The following is a 14,905-nucleotide window of genomic DNA, read 5'->3' as shown; positions in this document are numbered from 1 at the left end:
GGGAGAACCCCTCCTCCTCTATGTCACGGCAAGCAACCATGTGGTGAGCGTCACACTGGTCGTCGAAAGGGAGGAGCTGGGACACCACCTTAAGGTCCAGTGGCCCGTATACTTCATTAGGGAGATACTCACCGACCCCAAGGTCTGGTACCCCTAGGCGCAGAAACTCCTATATGCCATGCTGATGGTGACCTGGAAGCTCCTGCACTACTTCACCGACCACGAAGTCATGGTCATCACTTCATATCCTCTCAGGGACATCGTCCGTAACCACGATGTTGTGGGATGGATCTCCAAGTGGGCACTCGAACTCATGGGCCACGACATCAGGTATATCCCTCGTACCGCTATTAAATCTCAGGCTCTCATGGATTTTGTCGCTGAATGGACGGAGGTGCAGCTACCGACCCCGGACATCACCCATGAGTACTAGACAATATACTTTGATGGATCCATAATGGCACCCAGCTCAGGGGCTGGGGTGGTTCTGATCTCCCTAGATGGGAGTAGGCTCTGCTACGCCATTCGCCTCCATTTCTTGGCCTCAAACAATGCCACGCAATACGAGGTCCTCATCAATGGGCTGTGCATCGCGATCGAGCTCGGCGCTACGCGACTCTATGTCCGTGGTGAATCGGAGTTGGTCGTTGACCAAGTCATGAAGGAGTCCTCCTGCAAAAGCCCCCTCATGGCAGCTGAAAGGGTCGAGATGGCGACTAGAGGGGGGGTGAATAGTCCCTTTTAAAATTAATCACATCGGCTAACCGAAACAAGTGCGGAATTAAGAACTATCGGTCTAGCCAAGACTATACCCCTCTATCTATATTCTCTAGCACCTTCCAAAGATACTAATTAAGCAACAAAGGTGTCGGGCTAGCTAGAGCTCACCTAACCAATTCTAAAAGCAAGGTCACACAAACCTATGCCACTATTACTTTAAGCAACAAGGGAGCTCCTACACATGCTAGTAAGCAAAAGCACAAAGCCACCTAAGCTCACTAGCAATACTCAATAACAAGGCAATCAATGCCAAAATAGAGAGCACAATTACTTAGCTACACAAACTAAGCAATGTGACTAACAAGGTTACACAAACCAAATTAGCCACGCAAGGGAGCTACTTCTATGCTACACAAGCAAGAAGGTAACTAGCAAGCTACACAAGCTAACTAATTACAAAAGCAACAACACAAGCTTAATGTATATGAAAATAATCGCAAGCTTGTGTAACGGGGATGCAAACCAATAGGAAGAACAGGGTTGACATGATGATTTTTCTCCTGAGGTTCACGTGTTTGCCAACACGCTAGTCCCCGTTGTGTCGACCGCTCACTTGGTGGTTTGGTGGCTAATTGGCATCACCCGCCAAGCCCGCACATCAGGCGCCGCAAGAACCTACCCCGAAGGTGAGGGTAGCTCAATGACATGCTTTACTAAAGTTGCTCTTCATGACTCCCGTGGGGCGAGCACAATGCCCCTCACACGCTCTTCTCCGGAGCGCCGCACAAACTTCTTGCGGGCTTCGACGGAGACCACCACCAAGCCGTCTAGGAGGTGGCAACCTCCAAGAGTAACAAGCACCGCTAGCTTACAACTTGATCACCTAGTGCCACTCGATGCAACCTCATAATGCAATCGCACTAGAATCGCTCACTCACACAATCGGATGATCACTATCAAGTATGTGTGAGATGGAGGGCTCCTAAGCACTCTCAAGCATGGACACAAAGTCCCCCAAGGTGCTCAGCACCAGCCATGGCTGAAGGCTACTTCTATTTATAGCCCCATGGGCTAAACTAGCCATTACCCCTTCACTGGGCGTTTTTCGGGTCGACCGGACGCAGCACCGGACGCGAATACCGGACGTGTCTGGTCACTATACTGAATGTGTCCGGTAGCTGTCTAACCGCCATGTGTCCTACCATTGCCTCCAACGGCTCTCTGATAAGACGACCAGACGCTTAGCACCGAAATGACCAGATGCTCAGCCGCTGCATCCGGTCGAGTCCAGAAAGCCTCCAGGGCCGACCGGACGTGACTGTTAGAAGCTGACCGGACGCTGAGCCTCAGCGTCTGGTCGAGTACAGTAAGCACCCATGGACGACTGGACGTGTCCGGTCACACTGGACCGGACGCAGCCAACGTCCGATGAACTATTCCACCGAACACCGTCTTTGCTGATTCACACTAGACGCGTCCAATGTGGCGACCAGACACGTCCGATGGCTGAGTACGTCGCCAAATATCGGACGTGTCCAGTCACCATACCGGACGCGTCCGGTCACTCTGTAACCAGTGCGACTAACTTGTTTTCAACTCTATCTTCTTCACCCTTGCTCAAATGTGCCAACCACCAAGTGTATCACCTTGTGCACATGTGTTAGCATATTTTCACAAACATTTTCAAGGGTGTTAGCCACTCAACTTGCCACGCCACTCGATCCTTGCGACAATGCAAAGTTAGATCACTCGAGTGGCACTAGATGACCAATATGCAAACAAGTTTGCCCCTCTTGATAGTATGGCCATCTATCCTAAACCTGGTCATAAACTTCTCTACACACCTATGACCGCTGAAATGAAATGCCCTAGGTTATACCTTTGCCTTGCGTATTCCATTTCATCTCCTCCAATGTCGATGCAACACATGCACCAACACGATCAACAATGATATGATCCACTTCGTATCATCATGTGATCATATTGGTTCATCGATCTTGACTTCACTTGCTTTTCACCATTGCCTTCGTCCATCGGCACCAAGTCTTGCTCAAGCTTCACCGCCACGCGGTCCATTGCTCCAAAGCCTCTGACTTGCCCTTCACACTTGCAACCGGTCCATCGAGCCAAGTCTTGTCTTGATCTTCTCCACCTTGATCACATGACTCAATGTCATGTCTCATGTGCAATGAGCTCCTTCATCTTCACATGTGTGAGCTTTGCAACATCTCCAAGCCATTTTCACCTTCATGGCATATGTTGCTCACACGTATGTACCTGTGGACTAATCACCTGTGTATCTCATATAAACATAATTAGTCTACCTAGGTTATCACTCAATTACCAAAACCATATAAGGACCTTTTAGTAGCATACTACCAAGAGGTGTGGAAGCTCAAGGACAAATTCTAGGGGATCGAGCTACATCACGTCCCCCGAAAGAACAATGATGCCGCCGATTTTCTCGCAAAATTAGCCGCTAGGCGGGACCCGTCTCTGAGTGGGATCTTCATCAACGATCTCCATGAGCCATCTGCCCGCATCCTGGAAGGTCCGACCTAGACACACCCTGACACTAAGCCAGTGCCCGAGGGCTCCAACCCCGATGCTAAGCCGGCACTCGGGGGCTCTGACCCTAGTGCCTCCATGACGACGTCACCTGCTGACGTCGTCGTGTTGGCACTCGATCAAACCGACTAGCGAGTGCCGCTACTCGCCTAGCTCCTTGAGGAGGTTCTCCCACCCAAAAGGACTAAAGCCCGATGGATCGCTCGATGTGCCAAGACCTTCATCACACTCGGTGACAAACTTTACAAACAGAGTCCATCGGGGGTGCTCATGAAGTGCATCCCTACCAACTAGGGGAAGCAGCTCCTCCTCGAGGTCCATGCCGAGATCTACGAGCATCATGCGGCCTCGAGGTCGCTGGTCGAAAAAGCCTTTTGCTAAGGTTTTTACTGGCCCACCGTACTAAGAGATGTAGAGGAGGTCGTCCGCAGGTGTGAGGGATGCCAATTCTATGCTCGGCAAACTCATTTGCCAACATAAGAGCTTCAAACCATCCCCATCACCTGGCCATTCATGGTCTAGGGCCTCAACATGGTAGGACCCCTCAAAAAGGGCCCAAGCGGCTTCACTCACCTGCTCATAGCGATCGACAAGTTCACCAAGTGGATAGAGGCCAAGCCTATCACCAACATCCATTCGGAAGAGGCTATCAAATTCTTCCTCGACATCATCTACCGGTTCAACGTTCCTAACCGCATCATCACTGACCACGGGACTAACTTCACTAGGAAGAAGTTCCTAGACTTCAGTGATGGATATGACATCAGGATTGACTGGGCCTCGGTTGGACATCCACATACTAACAGTCAAGTCAAGCGTGCCAATGGCATGGTCCTCCAAGGACTTAAGCCACGCATCTTTGACCGACTCAACAAGTATGTTGGGCGATGGGCTACAGAGGTCCCAGAGATCCTCTAGAGCCTGAGAATGACCCCGAACCGATCCACAGGGTTCACACCCTTCTTCCTGGCCTACGGAGCTGAAGCAGTGCTACCCTCTAACCTCGACCACGGCGCCCCAAGAGTGAAGGCTTTCGACCATGACTGAGCCATGGAGGCTCAGCAAGACGTAGTCAACCTGCTCGAGGAGGCCCATGAGACAACCATCATCTGCTCCGCTCGCTACCAGCAAACTCTCCGTAGGTACCACGAAAGGAAGATTAGAGGGAGGATCCTCAAAGTCAGTGATCTCATACTCCAGAGGACCCAATCAACGAAGGAGAAACACAAACTCTCTCCACCATAGGAAGGACCCTATATGGTGACCGAGGTGATCTGACTAGGAAGCTACCAACTGAAGGACGATAATGGCAACGTTCTCACCAACACTTGAAACATTGAACAGCTACGTCGTTTTTCCCTAAATTTGGTCCTACCACTTTTATTCAACACTTGCTCCTGTAAAGCACCCAAGCCTAAACACTTTTAGCCCAGGTCGCTTAGGGGCTCCATGAGGGTACAATACTAAACACTACCTATATATTTTTACTATCACATGGTAAAAACTCTTTGCCCAAACGAAAGCGCGTTCCATTCCTTTGATTACCATACGTGACTTTGTTTTTTACTCCCGACCGAGCACACCCCGCCACGACCTATGGTTATGAGCAAACGAGCCTCATGGGCCATGCCCAAGTTCTTAAAAGTTGCAGCCTATAGAATGAACGGGCAGGTGTAAAAAAGAAAGGATAAAAACAAAGTTATGCTAGCATAAAAAACAAGGAATGGATAGTGATTCTATCACAAAACAGAACTGATGTATTCATTGATACAAAAATTGTTCACACAGGGGCTCCCCCATGAACTTAACGATTACATTTGCTAACAACTTCTACTCCAAATACTACTGTGGCAGCTCAGCAGCATCGGCTAATGCCAAAGGAGAGGCCATGGCACATGCCACCGGACATAACCACCGCAGCAAGGGCCCCGCCTGGTTCCACTCCCTTGACTTCAGCGAGTGCAATGGGTACCTCAAGGGTGTCGCACCCATAGATGCTTAGTAGAAGAGCATGGAGCTCCTGGCCTTCTCATGCAGTCGAGGTAGCTCCTAGGCAGGGACGTTGCCCGCCGTGGTATGGCCGTCGTGGCTGGAAGATGTCTCATCAAACTTTATGAACTGGCCAACCGGAGCAACTGCAAGGGCGAAACCTCCCACCGGTGCAGTCCTGAGCGTCTTCCTCTCCGACAAGGCTCGCCTGGAGAAGACTCACCAGAAGGAGTCCACGTGCGGCTCCATCCCGATGAAAGCCTCACAAACGGTGATGAAGCCGGTGACATGTAGTACCCTCTAGTGCGCCACCTCCTTCGACGAAAGCAACCTCTTCTCAGCAAAGGCGGCCAGCACCACCTCATCTACGCTGGATGACCTCCAGCTCGACATTACGCTCTGAAATCATGAACGGGTCTGTGAGTTCTCCTTTACCTCTCCCTTCCCCTATTTAAGGAGGAGATGCAGTAGTTGAAGAAGGGCAAAGGATTAGGGCAAAAAACCCACTCCCTTCCCCCATTCAATGCGGATGGGAAACGACGGGACGTGCCCTAACCAATGGGATGCATCCTGACCGATGGGATGCACCCTGCTCGATGGAACGGCGCCTGATCAGATGGGACATGGCCTAGGTATGGCCCACCACTACCGCATGACCGGGCGTGAGAAACAAAGCACCACCACACATAGGAGGCCCTCTGTCTTCCCAGGTAGGACTTGGAAAGGCCCAACTACGGGATCTCTGCCCAGGAGAGACCATCGGGCTTCTTGAGTCAATTGGATAGCTTAGGAAAACACCAAGAGATAGGTAAGGAGCAAAGGGATGCCCCATGTGGGCCATGCCGACTCCATCACGAACGACGAGCGTGGATCACGGTCGGACATTTCTGATTGGAGCTCTTCAAACCCCATCACTCAAGTCATCAAGGTAACATTACCAACCCCTACTATTTCTTTATATAATCATTCATTCATCTATACACGCATTTATTTATTCCATACATCCGAGGCATCGCATATGCAGTTAAATGCATCACAACGCTCTGTGTTGCGTCATGAAGCGGTAGTTGCTTCATTCAACATGAGCAACGACTGACCAGGGTTCGAAGGCTGGCCCATGAAGGGCTCAAGGCCGCCTCACATCAAACAAAGTCAGGGGAGAAAATGCAGATGAGCCCCGAGCGGCCCTCGCCTAGTCTACCCCAAAGTAGACAGGGTCATCTCAACCTTCTTATTCGAACCTAAACCTCTACCAAACCCATAGAATCTCTATCGAGGGGAGGCCAGTGGGCCACCCAGGTCGGTCTCTGGAATGACCTAGGCATCTACTGGGTTACAGGTTAAGGAGCGGTGGAATGTCACATGAGGGCTATGCCAACCCTATCACGAATGACGGACCTGGACTTCACTCGATCATACCCGTTAGCGAGCTCACCAAGCACGTCACTCGAGCCATCGAGGCAAACGATGTTAGCTTAGCCCCTCTGGTTGCGAGAAACCATGGACGAGGTAACGCACAAAACTCAACTGACCCCTCCTAAGCCCACAGGGCTCAGGGGCTCAAGACACCTAAAACTACCTCGGGCATGTCCGATGCCAGGACCCACGAAGCTCCATCTCGCTCGATCCCTAAACTGCCTCGGGCACGTCCGATGCCAGGATCCAGGACTCTATCTCGCCCGATCCCTAAACTGCCTCGATCGCGCCCAACGCCAGGATCTGTGACTCCGTCTCGCTCGATCCCTAAAACTGCCTCGGCACATCTGACGCCAGGATCCGCGACTCCGTCTCGCTCGATCCCTAAAACAACCATAGCACGTCCGATGCCAGGATCCACGACTCTGTCTCGCTCGATCCCTAAACTACCTAGGCCGCGCTCGATGCTAGGATCCATGACTTCGTCTCGCCTGATCCCTAAAACTACCTTGGCATGTCCGATGTCAAGATCCGTGACTCCGTCTCGCCCGATCCCTAAACTGTCTCGGTCGCGCCCGACGCCAGGATCTGTGACTCCGTCTCGCCCGATCCCTAAAACTGCCTCGACATGTCCAACGCTAGGATCCGTGACTCCGTCTCGCCCGATCCCAAAACTACCTCGGCCGCGCCCTACGCCAGGATCCGCGACTCTGTCTCACCCGATCCCTAAAACTACCTCGGCTACGCCCGACGCCAGGATCCATGAAACTCTATCTCGCCCGATCCCTAAACTGCCTCGGCTGTGCCCGATGCTAGGATCCATGAACTCTGTCTCGTCCAATCCCTAAACTAATCGCTGACAAGACCCCTCCAGGCGATTCTGACCAAACCGCCCAGGGGCTCGGGGGCTATACCCGCGGGCGTGCTCGCGCACACCCACTGACAAAACAAAACTTCCCCCACTGGCAACACGAAAAACCTGCCAGACAATTCTACCCGAATCACCCGGGGGCTCGAGGGCTACACCCGCGGGTGCGCTCGTACGCACCCACCGTCAAGACAAAAATCCCCTAGATGATTCTACCTAAATCGCCCCGGAGCTCGAGGGCTCCTGTCGGGTTTATAAACTCGGGGTCCCTCATGGGCCGGCTTCCCAACAAAGACTCGGCCCAACAGACGACGTTGCGAACGATGTGCAACTCATGGGCCGGCCCAAACACCTAAAATGACAAACTAGAAGGGCAATCCAATCTCCGACCGGAAGGCCCCGCAAAGGAGGAACAACGCTCGCTTTCGACCCTGGCCCACCTCTCCGACTGAAAGGCCTGGCCAAAGAGGAACAGCGCTCGCTTCCGACTCTGGCCCGCCTCTCCGACCGGAAGGTCTGACCAAACACCGCTTTCAAACTCCGAACTACGTCTCCAACCAGGGATGCACTGAACTCCTGCTTATAGCTCTTCTCCGACCGGCACGGTTGGAGCCAATTGGGACCAACCGACCGGGGATGCTCGCTCGGTGAGGACCAGAAAACATACGGAGCAAGTAAGGCAGGGCACTCAAGTCAACCGTAAGACCGAGGACCATACCCTGTACACCTACAGGACAATACCAACAGGACATGTCAGAAGAGTGCCCTACAACATTCTAGGCATGTCAGACCAGTGTTGTGGGCGTCGACATTTGCCCTACAGTGTTGTGGACGCCTGCAACAACTGTTATACCGGACGAGCACGGTAAAACCCCTTGCATGCCTCTGGGCATCAACAGTATGGCAGGCACCGACATCTGCCATACCAGAAGAAGACGACGCAACCTCCCACATGCATCTGACATTAACAGTGTTATGGGCGCCTACAATCATCTTGTACCCGACGGCATGGGCAATAAAACTCAACATACGTACACTCTCTCCCTCTCACTTGTAAGGCCATTCCCTTTATCTATAAAAGGGGATGCGCTCTCTCCCAACAGATAGATCCCTCAGTTCACTTACATCGATTCATCCTTTGTAGCTTTAGACACTCTAAATCTACACAGAGCGCACGCTCGAACACTTAGCACATAGCGGAACTCCTATTACTCTCGGTCCCTCAGACCAGAGTCCGACCAGACCTCTTGTACTCCCCATCTTTCTCCCTTCCGTTTGTAACCCCACAGCAAACTTCGAGCACCTAGGCTCAGGAATAGAGTCACCGACCGACCCAAACTGAACGTAGAGCACGTTGCCAGAACCAGTATAAACCATGTGTCATTGAGTGTTAGGCCGCCTCCGATCACAACGTACAGCAAAACTATAAATATTTACATGTTGGTCACTTTCTGCACTGACACCAACCGTCTCGGTTAATCGATTAACCAAGGCGGTTGGCCAACCGCCTCCATTAAGACCAGATTAATCGTGAACTTTCGACGGAAACCGCCTCGATTAAGGCTTTTTGCCGTCTCGGTTAAGATTACTGTAGTAGTGTCAACTCTTCCAGGGGGCAATCAGGAGGGTAAAGCCAGTAATCAAGCCATGGAAGAGACATAGATATATTAGGAGCTCATACAGTCATATACCACGTAGTTCTGTTCTGCTTTCCTACATAAGTTTGTGGGTGGAATCAACATACCGGATCATATGCCCTTGCTAAAATAAATTTTATCTATATTTATATCTATGCCTATATCTATATCTATACTTATATACCTATATCTAATACTAAAGAAGCAAAATTTCTACCACATGTTTTTTTCGTCCGGCTCTAATCCCTTCTTTGTTTTGGTTTTGTGGCCACCCGATTCCCTTTTTCTTCTCCCCTTCTGATTCGATCAAATAAACAATAATTTTCTTTTCTTCCGTTCCTTTTCCGTCTCCACTTCAGTTTTGGTCTAATAAACAATATTTTTCCCTCCGCTTCAGTTTTTGTCTGATTTCTTTTGGCGCCTCCCGTCGTCATTATTTCTTTTGGATTTTCTTTTGTTTTTTGTTGCCTGTGTTCACCCGTTTGGATATATTTTCTAAAAAAATCAAATATTAAATGTTATATATCTTTGAACTATTGACTTTTCTCTAAGGATAAAGATTTCTACCGTGAAGTTGTTAATGTAATTTTGATTAGAAACATATTTTTATTAAAACTTAAATTAGTCAATGGTTCAACTATAATCAAAACATGGATCGAAACCTTGAGTAGTTTATTGTCTAATTCCAATCTAGATAAATCTATCTATGTAACTACTGATAAGGGCTAGCATGTGAAATGTCGAGAGAGGTCTCCTATGATAATCATTAGTGGACAGACTAATACTTGACATGTATGCAGGGTCCTCAAAGATCACGAAACTAGATATTTATCTATAGTAACACATAGATAAAATGAAAACCTTGACACGTCAGCAACTAACTCTTGGTTGAATTTAGAGATTTAAATTGTAGATTTTGGTGGATCCTTAAAGGTCACGGAACTAGATATTTAACTATGGCAACATATAGAATGAAAATTAAAGTTAAAATATATTATGTCGAAATATTTATGTGCTTTGCAATAGGAGAAAAACCATAACATGACTGCATTTTAATTTGATACAAGCTTAATAATACATTGCCATATTATTTATGTTTCATCATTTATAAAATTAATCAAAAGGTATAATTTATTTTATAATGACCATGACATCTCAAAGGTCACAAAACGATATTTAACTATAGAAACACATAGATAGAATGAAAATTAAAGTTATAATATATTTATGTCAAAATATTTATGTGCTTTGCCATAGGAGAAAAAAACCATACCAAGACCCTATTTTAATTTGATAAAGGCTTAATAATGCATTGCCATATTATTGCCAATGTTAACTTATATTTTGGATGCAAATACATTGCCATATTATTGTCAATGTTAACTTATATTTTGGATGCAAATACATTGCCATATTATTGACAATGTTAACTTATATTTTGGATGTCACGATCATCATAAAATAAATTATTGATTTTAAGAAATTTTGTAAGTGATGAAACATAGATAATATATATATACCATTTCTATTGTCGTTCTATGAATATTTTTCTCCGGTTGCAACGCACGGGCATGTTTGCTAGTAATAAAAATTTCCTCCTCTTTTTTGTCCTGTTATTTTGGTCTGGCCTTCACAAACAAACTATGTAAATGTCCACCATCCACACCGATCACAACCGAGATCGTCACCTCCAGAGTTCCCGCCCGAACCCAATTCCAAACACGGAGCCCAAAACCCATTCCAACACAGAGGAAAGCACATAAACATCTAAAATTAGAGGCACATAAACAATATGGATTCATAAAACTCTTGGTCGGTCCGGATTCATGTTCAGATTCTATGAGTGCAAACGGTAGTGCCGGACCCTACGGGGAGGTGCCGATGTGTACGTCGTTTGTTTTTCTCTTTTCTATATGTCGTATTTGTGGGTGAGCCTAATTCTAATCCTATTAAGATTCCATTCTGCCATGTATTTATATGAAATCAAATACTCCCCAAAGCACAAGTATTTCTATAATATTTTAAGTTCTTACATCGACACATAAAATTCTTTACTTGGTTTTGATCTTTTTTTATTTCTTTTTTTTCTTTTCTACCTATCCTTTATATTTCCTTTTTCATCCGTGTTTCTGTTTTGCAGGTGTTCTCCGGTTCCTTTTCTTTCTATGGTTCTGTTTTTTTTTGTTGGTCTGTTGTTCTTTTCTTTTCCCGTTTCGCTTGTCTGTTTTCTTTACGTGTTTTCTTTTATTTTTAAAGGTTCCATTCGATTCAAGCTTCTTTTACATGGTTTCTGTGGAAGACAGATGATGGAATAATCCACTAAGCCTTGCGAGATATATCTACTTTTTGCTAAACTAATCTTCACCAACTTTTGTGTTGTTGCTGGCACAATTAGGTTTTCTTCCATGCGTGTCACTTTTCTTGATCGCCAAAAGCACTGTCAAGGCGCGCCGCCGAACTATGGCCTTCGAGGCACGTGCCGCCAAAGGAGCAAAGCCCGCTCGGTAACCACAAAAGCCGCGCTTGTGCACCGTGGTGGCTAAAGATGTCCAACGGGCTGGCCCGGCCCGGCACGGCACGGGCCTGTGCCAGGCACGGCCCGATGGGGTTCGGGCCGGCACGGCACGTCGTGCCTACCGGGCCGTGCTGAGGCGGGCACTGTGCCTGACCTACGGCCCAGGCATGGCCTGCTGGGCCGTTTATCGGGCCGGGCCAGGCCGAGAAGCACGGCCAGTCTAGCATGTCGGGCCAGCCTGGGCCCACGATGAAGCACGAGCAGCCAGAGAGAGGGGGAAGGGGAGGAAGCGTGAGCAGCCGGAGATGTAGTGGCCGCCGGCGACCTTGCCCTTGGGGCCCTTGACACCGGCGAGGAGACAGAGGGGGGGCGTCAACATCCGTGGTGCAGAGGTGGGAGGGGAAGGGAGTTAGGCGCGCGGTGCTCCGGATCTCCGCCCGAACGCGCCCGCCGGGTCTCTGCAGCCTGCGGAACCCCCCGCCGTCGTGGCCGCCGGAGTGGAGGCGGGGAGGGGGCATCCGCGTGGGGGTGCGGCATCGGCGCCCGTGCGCGAGGGCCGAGGGGAGGGAGGGGTGTCCCGCGCGGCATTGGCAGCGCGTCCGGGGCCTAGATCCAGGACCGTGCGCGAGGGATGCGGAGGCGAAGGGGAGAAGCTACGGCCTGTGGCGCTGCACGAGTGATGCCAGAGGGGGAGTGGTAACCGTGGCGATGGCCACCTGTGGGGGCTCGCTGGCGCCCGTGTGCCGCTGTCCCGCCCGCGCCGTTCGCCGGGCGGTGCGCCGCGCCATCATGAGAGAGAGGGGAAGGTGAAAGCAGAGACGGTGGAGGGGACCAGCACGCCGCCACATCGAGAGAGAGGGTGTGGGGGTATGGCCCCCGGTATCCCCAAGACAAGACATAGGCCGCACCATCAGAGGTGGCCCAGCCCACAAGACGAAGGCGTGCATGGCACTGGTCGACGTGCACCGCAAGATATTGTATAGTACCAAATAGGATATTTTTCTTGTAACCCTACCCCTCCAGAGTATATAAGGAGAGGCAGAGGTCCCCTACTTGACATCTACATGGTCATCCAGATCAATACAATACACCAGAGACACGGGATGTAGGGTATTACGTCGATCAGACAGCCCGAACCTGTCTAAATCGATGTCTCTGCGTCTTGTGTCACCATCTCAGCGTTATTAGCATTGCTTTCCTTGCAGCACACAGAAAGTAGGACCTGACCAATGTCCACACGAGCACAGGTACCCTGGGGCTTGCCAAAAGCACCCCTCATTCCAGGCTAGAGCTGATTAGCTCTGGCACATGAAAGCATCTTGTTGATACGAAGGGCATAGAACCGATGGACCCTGACCATCAGGAGGAAGGCATCCTTTCCAGCACTCTTGGTCATGTGGGCAGCCTCAAGAGTCTCACTAGAAACATTCTCCTCCCAACTCACCAGGTGGACACAGAAGGGGAACTCATCCACTCCATTCTTCATCCCAATCATAGATCCTGATCTTGGGGTCAGGGACACCACGGCAGTACCTGGACTTTGGGTATGGCTTGCTCTTGATCTGGCAGTAGCTTCTTGCTGGTCCTGGTCAGAGAAATAACAAAGGACCTAGTTATAACCAATGTGCAGAAAATGACATTGAAGCATAGCATATCATTAGAAACACAAGTGCAGACAAGGAAAATAAAGCGCACACAGACACCTTATCCTCTACATCATTAGTTCATTATATAGGTGCAAACTCCACACAAATCAGAACTAGAACTTCAACCTCGAAAACCATTTTTTAATGATTCAGTGCAACTAACACATAGTCCTTCTAATTCTATCAAAACAAATCCTGTGGACCATGATACAGACACCCAATCAAGTGACATCATTGCTTAGGTTTAGGGAGAGACAAAATTAGTCCATAATTCATGCAAGATGGTCACAGAGGGCCGATTCACTGTAAACAGAACCCACACATCACACAAAATGAAAGCCAAGCCAATAAGATATAAATAGACTATTCAGTGCTCTTAACATAATAAAGTTATAGTATAAAACACGTTCTACTCGTTGTTAGATGTCCACAGAAAGGGAATTATTTTGCTTGTAATACCAAAGGCATCCACTAAAACAGAATGGAAACAGACCATAAGAATCAGAGATCAAGCATTTTAATGTTTTAGACAAGAAGATGTAGCTCCGAATCAGCGACCCTAGTACAGACAAACAGGCCGCACCAAATCACAGAGCTTTGCAAAATCGTGTACATATTTGTACTAGGACGGTGAGGAAATTGACTCGGAACCCTGGAGATAGGACATGATAATATGAAATTCTGCCAACTACAAACACCTCGTATGTCAATAGAAACTAAGAAAAACAATACAAGGGGTCATTTGCCATTCTTCAAACTCCTGGTGATGAGACTAATTTTAGTACATAATACCAGCCAGCAGTTTACTGCAGCAGTAGCAAAATGTGATAAAGGAAGCTGAGGCATAGCTCTCTCCTTTCATAGGAGTCGGCTTGATAGATTCCTACGCGCTGAGTCCAGGTTCATCAGGTGTAACTTGAGCGCGGATTGGCTCTCAAACAAGACCCGTCGACGATGAATTGTTTTCTAGCTCTTCTGTAGATGAAACAGATGCTGCAATGTCAACTTTCGTTGTTTGCTCTGAAGGCAATTTAGGGAGAGATTTCCGTTGGGGCTTCTTCACTGCATTTGCAGCGGGTACTTTCTTGACACCATTTTGGGAGACCCTTTCATCGAGACTCAGTTGAGCTAAACGAGCTGGAGGATTTGAATTTCCTTTGGTCTAGATTTTGAGCCAACTTAATCTTCTTCTTTTTCTTCTTTTGCCAATTAGAAAAAGAAAAAGGTCTAAATAACCCCCTCAAGTTTGGGTAGTTATCTATTTAACCCCTCAGACTATAAAACCATATATTGAACTACCTAAACTTGTTTAAACCAGACATATGATCCCCTAGAGTGGTTTTGTAGGTTAGTTTTGCTGACTTGGTAAGCCACGTTGGATAGAGATACCACTGTGGAGTTTGGGCCCACTTGTCAGTTCTTTAATTCATCCACCCACGCCATTCTCTCTCTTGACTCATTCTCTCGATCTCTTTTTCCTAGAACCAGCGACCAGTAACATTGTCATTTGTCACGGCATACCTTCCCCTTCCCTTCCTCTCCTGCG

This window comes from Miscanthus floridulus, chromosome 19 (genome assembly GCF_019320115.1).
Source record: "Miscanthus floridulus cultivar M001 chromosome 19, ASM1932011v1, whole genome shotgun sequence".
NCBI lineage: Eukaryota > Viridiplantae > Streptophyta > Magnoliopsida > Poales > Poaceae > Miscanthus > Miscanthus floridulus.
Note: the sequence above shows the minus strand (reverse complement) of the source record.